This window comes from Pristiophorus japonicus, unplaced genomic scaffold (assembly GCF_044704955.1).
Source record: "Pristiophorus japonicus isolate sPriJap1 unplaced genomic scaffold, sPriJap1.hap1 HAP1_SCAFFOLD_42, whole genome shotgun sequence".
In the NCBI taxonomy this organism is placed as follows: domain Eukaryota; kingdom Metazoa; phylum Chordata; class Chondrichthyes; family Pristiophoridae; genus Pristiophorus; species Pristiophorus japonicus.
The window spans coordinates 301132-314877 of NW_027254090.1; the positions used below are offsets into that span (position 1 = coordinate 301132).

General features: G+C 43.2%; 1 pseudogene; it reads right to left on the bottom strand.

Moving 5' to 3' along the window:
* Positions 1-273: 273 nt before the first annotated feature.
* Positions 274-649, bottom strand: LOC139250746 (histone H2A-III-like; annotated as a pseudogene).
* Positions 650-13746: the final 13097 nt, after the last annotated feature.

Below are 13746 nucleotides of genomic sequence, written 5' to 3' on the forward strand. Positions count from 1 at the left end.
AGTCCCTATCCACATTGATTCACTGATCTGAATATTAGCTAACACCATACATGCGGCACTGGTTGGTGATCTGGACTTCGAGATGTTCATGCTCTTAACTGAGAATGTCTGAGGCTCGTTTTTGATCAGCAAACTCCCAGCTTAATTACAGACATTTAATATTAAATTAGAACCGGGAAACTGCGACCCATAGAACTGTAATCAGCCCTTTCATAGATAATGTGTGTGTCTCTGAAAAGATCCTTTGGGTTAATAGATTCAACCCTGTCCGCTTTACATGCACTTGGTTTTCTTGGGCAGCAGCACAGCCTGGATATTAGGCAGCATCCTGCCCTGAGCGATGGCCACCTTTCACAGCTGCTTTTTGAGCTCCTGGTCGTTGCGGATGGCCAGCTGCAGGTGTCTGGGTATGATATGAGTCTTCGTCTTGTCGCGGGCCGGGTTGCTGGCCAGCTCCAGGATTTCAGCGGTCAGATTCTCGAGCACAGCAACCATGTAGACCGTGGCTCCGGCAATCACATGCTCTGCGTAGTTCCCCTTCTGCAGGAGCATTTGAACACGGCTCACAGGGAACTGCAGTCCGGCCCGGGAGGAGCGAGACTTGGCCTTGGCCCGAGCTTTACCGCCGCTTTTTTCCTCTTCCAGACATTTACTTAATCCACACGTTCAGAGAAAGAATGAGAAACTGTTTCCAGATCTGCCCTTCTTATACTATCTCGAGGAATGCAGAGAGCGACATTGTGATTGGTTGCTCTGTGAGGAATTTCTTTGTTCTTTCTAATGACCAATCGCAGCCTGTTTAGCCCGCCAATGAAACCTGGGTGGAAATGACTGTTCTCAACAGTCAGTCCTCTAACGATTTAGAAATTGATAAAATACAGCAAATAATTGTTAAAATTGCGGATTATGAAAATAACTTCACCATTAGCCAAATATATCCAAACATTTTTTGTTTCCTTTCGTCTTAATCCATATTTCCATTGCAAGTTCCAGGCTTTTACAATCAGGATTAAATTCCGGTTCATTTTTAACTATCTGTAATGTGCGAGAATCATTCCCCACTGATTCTGTAAAGGGATACATTCCAGCTCAATCTTTGTAAAACTCGGGATTCATAGATTATCGACCGATCCAGCGCAAAGGCGGCAGTGAGACCAGAACTGGGAGTCCCTTTGTGAAAAGTGAAGAGGGACAGAGTGTTCAAACTTTCCCGTTTGTTACGCTCGGACTCCAGGTTTTAACTGGGTTATTACGCTCGGACTCCAGGGTTAATAAACTGTTGGACTCCTAACTAGAATTTTCTTTTAAATTGAAAAGGGCTTGTGAGAGAATGAGGTGGCCAAAGTCTGAGTCTCACCCTAAAACAAGCTTCAAATTCGTCATCAGGCGGTGTAAAAGAGTAATGGGAAAGAGCGACCAGGGACCGTGTTTGTAGTTTACGTCAAAGCAGACAGTACAATCGGTTATCTGAGAATTTAAAACTAAATATGTAGCTGGGACTGCAAAGGTTCGCACAAAGTTATTCAAAAAATAATTGCAGTAAATTGAGTCCAAATGCAGATGCGTTTGTGCAGCTTGTTCAGAGAGGTTGTGGGTGGCTCTTAAAAGAGCCGTTGTGTTTGGGTTTGATCTCTCAGGACAGCGCGCAGTTATACTTGGAGCTGGTGGACATGGTCACCGCCTTTGCCCCTTCCGACACTGCGTGCTTGGCCAGCTCCCCGGGTAGCAGCAGGCGCATGGTGGTCCGGATCACCCGGGAGCTGATGGTACGGCGCTTGTTGTATTGGGCCAGGCGGGAAGCCTCACCCGCAATGCGATCCAAAATATCGTTCACAACCGAGTTCATGATATCCATGGCTTTGAAGCCCACTCTCTGAGAAAACTCACTGAACCCACTCACTGATCCCACTCACTGAGCCATCTCATTGACCACCCTCACAGAGCCTTCTCACTGATTATGCTTGTTGAGCCCAATCACTGAGCCCACTCACTGAGCTCACTCACTGATCCCACTCACTGAGCCATGAGCCCACTCACTGAGCCCAATCACTGACCCCAATCACTGACCTCACTCATTGACACCTGACCCCACTCACTGAGCCCATTCAATGATCCCACTCACTGAGCCCTGACCCCAGTCACTGAACCCACACAGTGAGCGAACCACAAGTAGGAAAATTCGGAACCATATATATCGGCAAACTACTAGACTCGTCAAAAAGACAATTATGTGCTTCATAAACCGCACAATGTGGAGCTCCAGAAAAATGGAATTCTGGAGCTTCACAGGAATTTTTCCCAGAAAAAAGGTATTAGCTCGGGAAACCGTTGAATTACAAACAGCAAGAGGGGGGTTACCTCCAAAAACAGATGCATTGGGAGATCCACAATCTGGGATATTAGTATATCAAAAAAAAACATCAGCTCCAGAAAAGGGGAATTAGCTCCAGGAATAGGGGAATTGGGAGCTGCAGAGAGGGTAATTAGGCTCAAGAAACAGGTAAACTAGCTATTTCTATAGCAGGGGAATTAGGAGAGCGCACCATAAGTAGAATAATTCAAAGCTAAATATATCCTGGAAATCGTAGCCACATAAAAGGCACAATTAGGTACTTCATAAACAGCGCACTGTGGAGCTCCAGAAAAAGGACAATTATGAGCTCCACAAACAACTCAATATCTGCAGAAAGAGGTGAACTTGGACTTCCAAAAACTGTGTAATTTTCTCCACAACTAAAGGTTTTAGCTCCAGAAACAGGGGAAGTTAGCCAAAAACTAGAATTGGGTCCTGAAAGATGAAAAGTAGGAGTTACAGAAACTGGTAAATTTGCAGCTCCAGAAACAGTGGAAATCGCTACAGAAACAGGGCAATGGGGTGCTGCAGCAACAGGGGAAGTGAGTTCCAGGAACACCACAGGAATGATTATAGTACCGCAATTATCTCCAGAAATAGAGAAACTGCGCTTAGAAAGAGGATAGTTACCTTCAGGAAACGTGAATTTTCCGTTCATATTGCAGGGTAATTATGAGAGCGCACCATAAACAGAACAATACATATCAGCAAACTGCTCGACATGTACAATTATGTGCTTTATAAACCGCACAATTTGGAGCTCCCGAAAAAGGGAAATTAGGAGGTCCAGATGAATTTTCCCAAGAAAAAAAGGTTAGCTCCAGAAAATGTTGAATTAACAACAGAAATAGGGGAGTTACCTCCAGAAATAGATACATTAGGGGATCCACAATCTGTGATGTGAAAAACATGAGCTCCAGAAACAGTGGAATTAGCTCCAGGAACAGGGGAACTCGGAGCTGCAGAGAAGGTGATTAACAGTACGATAATACCTGAAATAGTTCAGAAACAAGGGCATTAGCTTCAGAAATAGGGGGATTAGGTCTAGAAAGATGAGAATTATAGTTACAGAAACTGCCGAATTAGGCGCTGGAGAAACTGGGGAATTAGGAGCTCCAGAAACAGGGGAATTTGTTTAGAATAAAGGAAGTAGCTCTAGAAACAAAGGAATTACATTTTGAAAGAGAAGAGTTGGCTCACGAAACAGGAAAACTAACTATTCATGGAGCAGGGGAATTAGGAGAGTGCACCATAAGCAGAATAATTCAGAGCTAAATATATCGGGGAAATGGGAGCCACATAAAAAGCACAATTAAGTCTTTCATGAACAGCGCAATTTCAAGCTCCAGAAACAGGAGAACTGAATTCGCTCCAGAAACAGGGAAACTCGGACCTGCTTAACCTGGGGTAGTCGGAGCTCCAGCAACAGCGGCATTGGGAGCTCCCATAAGATGGGATTTAGCAGCTCCAAGAAAACTGAATCCAACCGCGGAACAAGAGAAATAGCTGCAGAAACAGGGGTATTGGGATATCCTTACTTATACTAAAGAACCGGAGGAATTAGCTCCAGAAATAGTGGAGTTAACTCTACAAATTGGGGAATGAATTGCTCTAGAATCAACGGAATTAAGAGCTCTAGAAAGAGAGGGATTGTGTCCAGAAATATGGTGATTATCCCCAGAAAGATCGAAAATACGGCGCTCCAGAAACAGAGGACTTTTCAGCTGCAGATACAAGGTGATTAGTTCCCGGAACAGGGGACGTTGCTTCAACAACAGCGCAATTTGGAGCTCCAGAAAAAGGACAATTAGGAGCTCCACAGCCAACTCAGAATCTCCAGAAAATGGAGAACTAGGAATTCCAATCACTGTCGAATTTTCTCCGGAAACATAGATATTAGCTCCAGAAACAGCTGAATTAGCTATATAAACAGGATAATTCCCTCCAGGAACAGGGAAATTAGGAGTCGCAGAAAGTGGGAACGTAGGAGCTCCAGGACACGGGAATTAACGCAAAAACAAGGGAAATAGCGACAGAAAGAGTGCAATTAAGTTTAGACACTGTGGAATTAGGTCTTGAAAGAAGAAAAGTAGGAGTTACAGACACTGGTAAAGTAGACGCTCCAGAATCTGTGGAATTCGCTCCAGAAGCAGGGAAATTAGGAATCGCAGAAAGAGGGAAGTAGTAGCTCCAGGAACACGGGAATTAGCGTAGAAACAGGGGAATTATCTCCAGGAACAGGGGAATTAGGAGCTGCAGAGAGGGGAATTAGGAGCTCGAGGAATACTGGAATTAGTTCAGAAACAAGGGCATCAGCTCCAGATACGGGGAAATTAGATCGAGAAAGATGAGAATTAGGAGTTACAGAAAATGCCGAATTGGGCACTGGAGAAACTTGGGAATTAGGAGCTCCAGAAACACGGAAATTTGATCAGTACAACGGAAGTAGCTCCAGAAAAAAGAGATTTACATTTCGAAAGAGAAGCTTTGGCTCAAGAAATACGCACCTAGCTACTCCAGTCGCAAGGGAATTAGGATAACGCACGGTAAGCAGAATAATGCGGAGCTAAATATATCGGGAGATGGTAACCACATAAAAAGCACAATTAGGTGATTCATTAAAAGCGCAATTTGAAACCCCAGAAACAGAGGAATTAGGATCTCCTCAAATAAGTGAATTAGCTCCAGAAAGAGGGGAACCATGACCTGCATAACCTGGGGTAGTAGGAGCTCCAGCAACAGCGGCATTCGGAGCTACCACAAGATGGGATCTAGCATCTCCAAGAACATTGAAACTAACCCCTGAACAAGGGAAATAGCTGCAAAAACAGGGGTAATGGGTTATCAAGTGCTGGGAAATTAAGTGCTTCAGAAACACCAGAATTAGGAGCTCCAAAGAGAGTGGAGTTATGTCCAGAAGTATCGCGATTATATACAGAAAGAGACAGAATTAATTTCTCCAGAAAGAGAGGACATTTCAGCTACAGTTGCAAGGTAATTTGCTACAGGAACAGGGAAAGTTGCTGCAGTAACACAGGAATTAGGAGCTCCACAGATTGGGAAATTAGCAGTCTCAGGAATATTAGAATTAGCTCCAGAAACAGCGAAATTAGCTCCAGAAACAGGGGCGTGGGGTTAGAAAGAGCAGAGTAAGCTCTAGGAAGAATAACCTTAGCTGTCCCTGCAGCAGAGGATTTAGAACAGCGCAACATAAACTGGACAAATCGGAGCTATATCGGCAAACGAGTAGACAGGTAACAAGGACAATTAGTTGCTTCATAAACAGTGCAAACTGGAGCTCCAGTAACAGGGGAATTAGGAGCACCACAAACAGCTGAAATATCTCCAGAAAGAGGACCTCCAGAAACTATGGAAACTTCTCCAGAAACAAAGGTATTTACTCCAGAAACAGCTGAATTCGCTCCAGAAAGAGGGGAATTCCATCCAGGAAGAGGGAATTTGGAGTCCCATAAAAAGGAAAAGTAGGAGCTACAGGAACACGGGAATTAGCACACAAACAAAAGAATTAGCGCCAGACACAGGGGAATTCGGTCTAGAAACTGTGGAAATAGGTCTGGAAAGATGAATAGTAGGAGTTATAGAAACGGTTAAATTAGAAACTCCAGAACAGTGGAATTCGCTCCAGAACAGGGCAATGTGGAGGTGCAGAAACAGGGGAAACGTGCTCCAGGAAAACATCAATAATCAAAGTACAGTCCAATTAGCTCCAGAGACGGGGGAATTACTTTTAGAAAGAGGAGAGTTATTTCCATAAAAGATGAATTTACATTTCATGTTGCAGGGTAATTAGGAGAGCGCACCATAAACAGGACACTTCCTAGCCATATATATCGGCAAACTACTAGACATTAAAAGGAACGGATAATAATGTGCTTCATAAACTGCACAATTTGGAGCTTCAGAAAAAGGGAAATTAAGAACTCCAGAATAAGTTTCCCCAGAAACAAAGGTTATCTCCAGAAACAGTTGAGTTAGCAACAGAAACCGGGGAATTGTCTCCAGAAAGTAGATCACAATCTGGATATCAGGAGCTCCAGAAAGACATGAGCTCCTGAAACAGCTGAATTATCTCCAGGAACAGGGGAATTAGGAGCTGCAGAGAGGGGAATTAGGAGCTCCTGTATGACTGGATTTTAGTTCGGGAACATGGGTATTAGCTCCAGAAACAGGGGAATAAGGTTTTCAAAGAGGAGAATTAGGAGTTACACAAACTGCCAAATTAGGCACTGGAGAAACTGGTGAATTAGGAGCTCCAGAAACATGGAATTTTATTCAGTACAGCGAAAGTTGCTCCAGTAAAAAGCAATTACATTGAGAAAGAGAAGCATTGGCTCATGAAACAGGTAAACTATCTATTTCTGTAGCGGTGGAATTAGGAGAGCGCAGCATAAGCAGAATAATTCGAAGCTAAATATATCAGGGAAATGGTAGCCACATAAAAAGCCCAATTCGGTATTTCATATACAGCGCAATTTGAAGCTCCAGATACAGGGGAATTAGCGTCTCCACAATTAAGTGAATTATCTCCAGAAAAAGGGAAACTCGGACCTGCATAACCTGAGGTAGTAGGTGCTCCAGCTACAGCGGCATTGGCAGCTCCCATAAGATGGGATTTAGCAGCTCCAAGATAATTGAATCTAAACCCGGAACAAGGGAAAAAGCTCCCGAAATGGCAAATGGAATATGCTTAGTTACCAGAATTAATTCCAGAAACCGGGGAATTAGCTCCAGAAATATTGGAGTTAACTCCACAAACTGGGGAATTAAGGGCTCCATAAACCGTGGAATTAGGAGCTCCAGAGAGAGGGGAATTATGTCCAGGAATATCGCGATGATATACAGAAACAGAGAGAATTAGATGCTCCAGAAGCAGAGGACATTTCAGCTTCATGTAAAAGGTGATTTGCTGCACGAATAGGGTAATTTGCTCCAGTAACAGAGGAATTATGAGCTCCACGGACTGGGAAATTAGCAGCCACACAAACCTTGGAATTAGCTCCAGAAACTGTGGAATTAGCTCCAGAAACAGAGGGATTGGGGTTAGAAAGAGCAGATTAAGCTCCAGAAAGATGTGACAGCAGACGATTTAGGGGAGCGCACATAAACAGGACACTTCAGATATATATATATATATATATATATGTATATATATATATACATATATATAACTAGTAGAGAGATAAATAGGACAATTAGATGCTTCATTATCAGCGCAACTTGGAGCTGCAGAAAAAGGACAATGAGGAGATCCACAAACAACTCAGAATCTCCAGAAAGAGGGGAACTATGACTTCCAGAAACTATATTTTTCTCCAGAAGCTAAAGGTATTAGGTCCAGAAATAGGTTATTTGCGGCAGAAAAATGGGAATTCCCTCCAGAAACAGGAAAATTAGGACTCGCAGTAAGAATGGAAGTAGAAGGTCCAGAAACACAGGATTTAGCGCAGAAACTGGAGACATACCGACGGAAACAGGGGACATAAATCTAGAAATTGTTGAATTAGGTCTTGAAAGATGAAAAGAAGTAATTACAGAAACTGGTAAATTCGCAGCTCCAGAAACAGAGGAATTTGCTCCAGAAACAGGGGAAGCCAACTCCAGGAACACAGGAATATTCACAGTACAGTGCAATTAGCTCCAGAAACAGGGGAATTACATTTAAAAACAGGAGAGTTAGCTCCAGAAAAGTTGCATTTTCGTCTTCATGTTGCGGGGTAATTAGGAGAGCGCACCATAAACAGGATTTCGGAGCCATTTATATCGTCGTCTACTAGACAGGTAAAAAGCACAATTATATATTTCACAAACCGCGCAATTTAGAGCTCCAGATAAAGTGAAATTAGGAGCTCCATATGAATTTTCCGCAGGAAAAAAGGTATTAGCTCCAGAAAGAGTAGAATTAACAACAGAAACTGGGCAGTTACCTCCAGAAACAGATGCATTAGGAGATCCACAATCTGGGATATTAGGAACTCCAGAAAAACATGAGCTTCAGAAACAGGGGAAATAGCTCTAGGAGCAGGGGAATTAGCAGCTTCAGAAACAGAGGAATTAGCTCTAGGAGCAGGGGAATTAGCAGCTGCAGAAACAGGTGAATTAGCTCCAGAAACTCGGGAATTGGGAGTTACAGGAACTGCCGAATTGGGCGGTGCAGAAACTGGGCAATTAGGAGCTCCATAGAGACGGAAAACAGTACAGGGGAAGTTGCTCCAGAACCAAGAGATTTACATTTATTAAAGAGAATAGTTGGCTCAAGAAACAGGAAAGCTAGCTATGCCTGTAGCAGGGGCGTTAGCAGAGCTCACCATAAGCGAAATAATTCGGAGCTAAATATACTGGTTGAAATGTTCGCTACATAAAAATCACAATTAGGTGCTTCATTTTCAGCGCAAAGTTTAGCCCCAGAGACAGGGGAACTAGGATCGCCACAAACAACTGAAAGAGCTCCAGAAACTTAGGAACTAGGATCTGCATAACCTGGGGAATTAGGAGCTCCAGCAACAGCGTCATTGGGAGTTCCCATACGATCGGTTTTTGCAGCTCCAAGAACATTGCAATTAACCCCAGAACAAGGGAAATAGCTCCAAGAACAGGGGAAATTGGATATCCTTTATTACAGGAATTAATTCCATAAACCGGGGAAATAGCTGCAGAAATATTGCGATACACTCCACAGAGTGGGGAATTAAGTGCTTCAGAAATACCGGAATTAGGAGCTCCAGAAAGAGGGGGATTATGTCCAGAAGAATCGCGATTAGCTCCATAAAGAGGGAGAATCTTGTGCTCAAGAATCAGAGGACTTTTCAGCGGCAGATAAAAGGAGATTAGCTCCAGGAACAGGGGAGATTGTTCCCGAAATAGAGGAATTGGAGCTCCACAGATTGGGAAATTAGCCGCTCCAGGAACATTGGAATTAGCTCCAGAGCAGGGGAATTGCGGTTAGAAAGAGCAGAGTTAGCTCTAGAAAGAGGTGACTTATCTGTCGCTGCAGCAGGGGATTTAGGAGAGCGCACCATTAACAGGACATTTCGCAGATATATATACAAACCTAATAGACACTTAAATAGAACAATTAGGTGCTTCATCAACATCGCAATTTGGAGCTCCGGAAAAAGGACAATTCGGAGCGCCACAAACATCTCAGAATCTCCAGAAAGAGGGGAAATAGGACTTCCAGAAGCTATGGATTTTTGTCCTGAAGCAAAGGTATTAAAATCAAAGAAACATAGAAAATAGGTGCAGGAGTTGGTCATTCGGCTCGTCGAGCATGCACCACCATTCAATAAGATAATGGCTAATCTTTTACCTAAGTTGCCCTTTCCTGCTTTCTCTCCATACGCCGTAAGGGCCGTATCAAACTCCCTCTTGAATATATGCAATTAACTGGCTTCAACAACTCTCTGTGCTAGAGAATTACACAGTTTAACAACGCTCTGAGTGAAGACGTTTCTCCTCATTTCAGTCCTAAATGGCGTACCCCTTACCCTTCGACTCTGTCTCCTGCTTCTAGACTTTGCCAACATCGGGAACATTCTTTCAGCATCTAACCAGTCCAGTCCAGTCAGAATTGTATATGTTTGTTTGAGATCCCATCTCATGCTTCTAAATTCTAGTGAATATAAGCCTTGTCGATCTAGTCTCTCCTCATATGTCAGTCCTGCCATCGCGGGAATCAGTCTGGTGAACCTTCACTGCACTCCCTCAATAGCAAGAATGTCCTTCCTCTGATCAGGAATAAAATTGAACACAATATTCCAGGTGAGGCCTCAACAAGGCCCTGTACAACTGCAGTAAGACCTCCCTGCTCCTATACACAAATCGCCTAGCTATGAAGGCCAACATACCATTTGCATTATTCACAGCCAGCTCTATCTGCATGTCAATTTTCAATGATTGATGTACCATCTCACCCAGGTCTCGTTGCACCTTCTCTTTTCCTAATCTGCCGCCATTCAAATAATATCCTGCCTTTGTGCTTTTGCCAGCAAGGTGGATAATCTCACATTTATCCACATTACACTGCATCTGCCATGCACTTGCCCACTCATCTAACCTGTTTAAGTCACCCTACAGCCACTTAGCGTCCTCCTCACAGTTCACACCGTCACCCAGTTTAGTGTCATGTGCAAACTTGGAAGTATTTCACTCAATTCCTTCATCTAAATCATGAATGTATAATGTAAAGAGCTGTGGTACCAGCACTGAGCCCTGCGGCAAGCCACTAGTCACTGCCTGCCATTTGAAAAAGACCTGTTTGTCCCGATTCTCTGATTTTTGTCTGCCAACCAGTTCTCTATCCACGTCAGTACATTACCCCCAATATCATGTGCCTTAATTTTGCACACCAACCTCTTGTGTGAGACCTTGTCAAAGCCTTTTTAAATCCCAAATACAGCACATCCACTGGTTCTCCCTTGTCCACTCTACTAGTTACAACCTCAAATAATGTCGAGAGTGATTTCCCCTTCATAAATACATGCTTACTTGGACCGATCCTGTCACTGCTTTCCAAATGTGCTGCTATTTCATTTTTAAGAATTGATTCCAACATTTTCCCCACCACTGATGTCAGGCTAAGCGGGCTATAATTTCCGGTATTCTCTCCCTCCTTTTTTTAGTTCCATAAACAGTTCAATTAGTTACAGAAACAGGGGAATTCCCTCCAGGTACTGGGAAATTAGGAGTCGCAGAAAGAGGGAAAGTTCGAGCTCCAGGAACACGGGAGTTAGCGCTGAAACAAGGGAATGACCGCCAGAAACACAGGAATTAGATCTAGAAACTGGTGAATTAGGTCTTGAAAGATCAACAGTAGGATTTACAGAAACTGGTAAATTAGAAGCTCCAGAAACAGTGGAATTCAAACCAGAAACAGGGCAATGCTGAGCTGCAGAAACAGGGGAAGTGAGCTCCGGGAACACATGAATAATCATAGTCCATCGCAATTAGATCCAGAAATAGGGGAATTACGTTTAAAAAGAGGAGAGTTACCTCCAGAAAATTTGCATTTTCGTGTTCATGTTGCGGGGTATTTAGGAGAGCGCAACATAATCAGGTCGTTTCGGAGCCATATATATCAGCAAACTAATAGATTCGTAAAAAGTACAATTATGTGCTTCATAAACAGCACAATTTGGAGCTTCGGAAAAAAGGAAATTAGGAACTGCACAGGAATTTTTCCCAGAAAAAATGTATTAGCTCAGAAACTGTTCAAGTAGCAACAGAATCAGGGGTGATCCCTCCAGAAACAGATGCATTACGAGATCCACAAGCTGGGACATTAGGTACTCCAGATGAGCTCCAGAAACAAGGGAATTATCTCCAGGAACAGAGTAATTAAGAGCTGCTGAGAGGGAAATTAGGAGTTCCATGAAAGCTAGAATTATTTCAGGAACAAAGGGATTAGCTCCAGAAACAGGGTGAAAGGGATATCCTTAATTGCAGGAATGAATTCCAGAAACTGGGGAATTAGCTCCAGAAATGTTGGACTTAACTCCATAAACTAGGGACTTAAGTGCTCCAGAAACTTCGGAATTTGGAGCTCCAGAAAGTAGTGAATTATGTCCAGAAAAATGTTGATTAGCTCCAGAAAGAGGGAGAATCAGATGCTCCAGAAACAGAGGACATTCCAGCTAGAGAAACAAGGTGATTAACTTCAGGGGAAGTTGCTCGAAACAGAGCAATTAGAAGCACCACAGACTGGGCAATTAGCAGCGAAATGAACAGTGGAATTAGCTCCGGAAACTAAAGTATTAGCTCCCGAAACAGCGGATGTAGCTCCAGAAACAGAAGGATTAGGATTAACAAGATACGATTTGCCATATACACAGGCACATTAGCTGTTCCTGTGGCAGGGAAAGAAGAAGAGCGCATCATAAGTGAAATAGCCCCAGAACAATGGGATTAGCTCCAAAAACAGTATGAATGGGATCACCATAAATACAGGAATGAATTCCAGAAACAGGGGAACTAGCTCCAAAATCATTGGAATTAGCTCGACAAACATGGATGTTCGGTGCTCCAGTAATATCTCCTCTGGAGCCTACTTTGATTATTTATTGCCCGATTAGCACCCACCTCCATTTTCCCATTTATTATTCAATCAATCCTGCATTCCACTGCATCACAGACCAACAACTTTGTCCTTTGTCGCTGTCTATTCTTTTCAGGTCCTGTCCTTGTTGATGAAGTCTGTAATCTTAAACATTTTCCTAAAAGATCGGATTGATCATCCGACTGTTCGTAAAATTGAGTTGTTCCTTGAGATCCAAGGAATCTGCACGACCTGCTGAGTTTGACAGAATTTTGTGTTTTTATTAATTTTGCCTCCGTATCCCTTTTAACGGGCTGTTCTGTTTGTCTGGGAGCAATCTCTGCCTGTTTAAAATGGTGTGTTATCAGAACCTGGGCATTCTGTGTCTGTTTAAAAGGGATGCGCTGTCTGTTGCGGAACTCAAATTTCAAATTTAACAAACTGCCATTGTAGGAATCCAGAATTTTAATTTGTTTGAGACAAAGAAAATCTCTTTTGCCTGTGTCTTGCTCCTGATCAGTGATGCTGGTATATATTGGGGAAATTCCCTGGGTCCTGCTCCTGATCAGTGATGCTGGTATACATTTGGGCAATCCCCTGTGTCCTGCTAATGATCAGTGAGGCTGGAAAATATTGGGACAATCAACGGGGTCCTGCTCCTGATCAGTGATGCTGGGATATATTGGGGCAATCCCCTGGGTCCTGATCCTGATCAGTGAGGTTGCTTTATTTTGGGGCAACCCCCTGGGTCCTGCTCTGATAATTGATGCTGGGAAATGTTAAGGAAATCCCCTGGGTCCTGCTCCTGTTCAGTGATGTTGTGATGTATTGGGGCAATCTCCAGTTCCTGATCAGTTACGGAGGAAAATATTGCAGCTAATCTCCTGTTTCCTGGTCCTGATCAGAGATGCTGGGTTATATTGGGGTAATCGTCTGGAGGCTGATGCTGATCAGTGTGAAAAATATTCAGCTGGAATGTTTTTGAATGATCGAGGAGAAAAATGTTGGTCAGCCAGGTTAAGTGCCAGGATTTGTGGATATGGACACCAAGATCTCTCTGCTCATCCACAATTTTCTAATTCCTGCCATTTATACTATACTGACTTTCCATATTAGTGTTCCGAAGGGGTATCGCTTCATACTCCTCTACGATGAACTCCATCTCCCATGCTTCTGCCCAGTTCAACATCCTGTCTCAATCAGCTCAAAGCCTATAACTAGCCACATCACTACCTACTACTGTGCCAAATTTTGTATTATCTGTAAAGTTTTGAATTCCGCTCTTTACAACTTATTCCAGGTGTTTATAATAATTGCATGGAGTAATGGAGCCAAAATTGGC